Below are 3,203 nucleotides of genomic sequence, written 5' to 3'. Positions count from 1 at the left end.
GGCGGAGGCCATGCCCAGCCAGAGTGGCCCTTCCCCGGGGTGAGTCTGGAGGAGTGGGGGGTGGCTCTGGAGGTGCTCCGGGGGCTCCAGGGGTTCCAGGGGGTGCTCGGTGGAGGCCATGCCCAGCCAGAGTGGCCCTTCCCCGGGCAGAGTCTGGGGAGAGTGGGGGGTGGCTCTGGAGGGCCCTCATGGACACAGTGGTGTGGGTCCCTCATGGACACAGTGGTGTGGGTCCCTCATGGACACAGTGGTGTGGGGCCCTCATGGACACAGTGGTGTGGGGCCCTCATGCACACAGTGGTGTGGGTCCCTCATGGACACAGTGGTGTGGGGCCCTCATGGACACAGTGGTGTGGGGCCCTCATGCACACAGTGGTGTGGGTCCCTCATGGACACAGTGGTGTGGGGCCCTCATGGACACAGTGGTGTGGAGCCCTCATGGACACAGTGGTGTGGGGCCCTCATGGACACAGTGGTGTGGGGCCCTCATGCACACAGTGGTGTGGGGCCCTCATGGACACAGTGGTGTGGGGCCCTCATGGACACAGTGGTGTGGGGCCCTCATGGACACAGTGGTGTGGGGCCCTCATGGACACAGTGGTGTGGGGCCCTCATGGACACAGTGGTGTGGGGCCCTCATGGACACAGTGGTGTGGGGCCCTCATGGACACAGTGGTGTGGGTCCCTCATGGACACAGTGGTGTGGGTCCCTCATGGACACAGTGGTGTGGGGCCCTCATGGACACAGTGGTGTGGGGCCCTCATGGACACAGTGGTGTGGGGCCCTCATGGACACAGTGGTGTGGGTCCCTCATGGACACAGTGGTGTGGGGCCCTCATGGACACAGTGGTGTGGGGCCCTCATGGACAAAGTGGTGTGGGGCCCTCATGGACACGGTGGTGTGGGTCCCACAGTGGTGTGGGGCCCTCATGGACACAGTGGTGTGGGGCCCTCATGGACACAGTGGTGTGGGGCCCTCATGGACACAGTGGTGTGGGGCCCTCATGGACACGGTGGTGTGGGTCCCACAGTGGTGTGGGGCCCTCATGGACACAGTGGTGTGGGGCCCTCATGGACACAGTGGTGTGGGTCCCTCATGGACACAGTGGTGTGGGGCCCTCATGGACACAGTGGTGTGGGGCCCTCATGCACACAGTGGTGTGGGTCCCTCATGGACACAGTGGTGTGGGGCCCTCATGGACACATTGGTGTGGGGCCCTCATGGACACAGTGGTGTGGGGCCCTCATGGACACAGTGGTGTGGGGCCCTCATGGACACAGTGGTGTGGGGCCCTCATGGACACAGTGGTGTGGGTCCCTCATGGACACAGTGGTGTGGGGCCCTCATGGACACAGTGGTGTGGGTCCCTCATGGACACAGTGGTGTGGGTCCCTCATGGACACAGTGGTGTGGGTCCCTCATGGACACAGTGGTGTGGGGCCCTCATGGACACAGTGGTGTGGGGCCCTCATGCACACAGTGGTGTGGGTCCCTCATGGACACAGTGGTGTGGGGCCCTCATGGACACAGTGGTGTGGGGCCCTCATGCACACAGTGGTGTGGGTCCCTCATGGACACAGTGGTGTGGGGCCCTCATGGACACAGTGGTGTGGGGCCCTCATGGACACAGTGGTGTGGGTCCCTCATGGACACAGTGGTGTGGGTCCCTCATGGACACAGTGGTGTGGGGCCCTCATGGACACAGTGGTGTGGGGCCCTCATGGACACAGTGGTGTGGGGCCCTCATGGACACAGTGGTGTGGGTCCCTCATGGACACAGTGGTGTGGGGCCCTCATGGACACAGTGGTGTGGGGCCCTCATGGACAAAGTGGTGTGGGGCCCTCATGGACACGGTGGTGTGGGTCCCACAGTGGTGTGGGGCCCTCATGGACACAGTGGTGTGGGGCCCTCATGGACACAGTGGTGTGGGGCCCTCATGGACACAGTGGTGTGGGGCCCTCATGGACACGGTGGTGTGGGTCCCACAGTGGTGTGGGGCCCTCATGGACACAGTGGTGTGGGGCCCTCATGGACACAGTGGTGTGGGGCCCTCATGGACACAGTGGTGTGGGGCCCTCATGGACACAGTGGTGTGGGTCCCTCATGGACACAGTGGTGTGGGGCCCTCATGGACACAGTGGTGTGGGGCCCTCATGGACAAAGTGGTGTGGGGCCCTCATGGACACGGTGGTGTGGGTCCCACAGTGGTGTGGGGCCCTCATGGACACAGTGGTGTGGGGCCCTCATGGACACAGTGGTGTGGGGCCCTCATGGACACAGTGGTGTGGGGCCCTCATGGACACGGTGGTGTGGGTCCCACAGTGGTGTGGGGCCCTCATGGACACAGTGGTGTGGGGCCCTCATGGACACAGTGGTGTGGGTCCCTCATGGACACAGTGGTGTGGGGCCCTCATGGACACAGTGGTGTGGGGCCCTCATGGACACATTGGTGTGGGGCCCTCATGGACACAGTGGTGTGGGGCCCTCATGGACACAGTGGTGTGGGGCCCTCATGGACACAGTGGTGTGGGGCCCTCATGGACACAGTGGTGTGGGGCCCTCATGGACACGGTGGTGTGGGTCCCACAGTGGTGTGGGGCCCTCATGGACACAGTGGTGTGGGGCCCTCATGGACACAGTGGTGTGGGGCCCTCATGGACACAGTGGTGTGGGGCCCTCATGGACACGGTGGTGTGGGTCCCACAGTGGTGTGGGGCCCTCATGGACACAGTGGTGTGGGGCCCTCATGGACACAGTGGTGTGGGTCCCTCATGGACACAGTGGTGTGGGGCCCTCATGGACACAGTGGTGTGGGGCCCTCATGCACACAGTGGTGTGGGTCCCTCATGGACACAGTGGTGTGGGGCCCTCATGGACACATTGGTGTGGGGCCCTCATGGACACATTGGTGTGGGGCCCTCATGGACACAGTGGTGTGGGGCCCTCATGGACACAGTGGTGTGGGGCCCTCATGGACACAGTGGTGTGGGGCCCTCATGGACACAGTGGTGTGGGGCCCTCATGGACACAGTGGTGTGGGGCCCTCATGGACACAGTGGTGTGGGTCCCTCATGGACACAGTGGTGTGGGGCCCTCATGGACACAGTGGTGTGGGGCCCTCATGGACAAAGTGGTGTGGGGCCCTCATGGACACGGTGGTGTGGGTCCCACAGTGGTGTGGGGCCCTCATGGACACAGTG

The sequence above is a fragment of the Eucyclogobius newberryi genome, unplaced genomic scaffold (genome assembly GCF_026437365.1).
Source record: "Eucyclogobius newberryi isolate DKJ021-1_F unplaced genomic scaffold, fEucNew1.0.hap1 SCAF_49, whole genome shotgun sequence".
Classification (NCBI taxonomy): domain Eukaryota; kingdom Metazoa; phylum Chordata; class Actinopteri; order Gobiiformes; family Gobiidae; genus Eucyclogobius; species Eucyclogobius newberryi.
The sequence above is the reverse complement of the archived record's forward strand: the minus strand, read 5'-3'. Positions refer to the sequence as shown.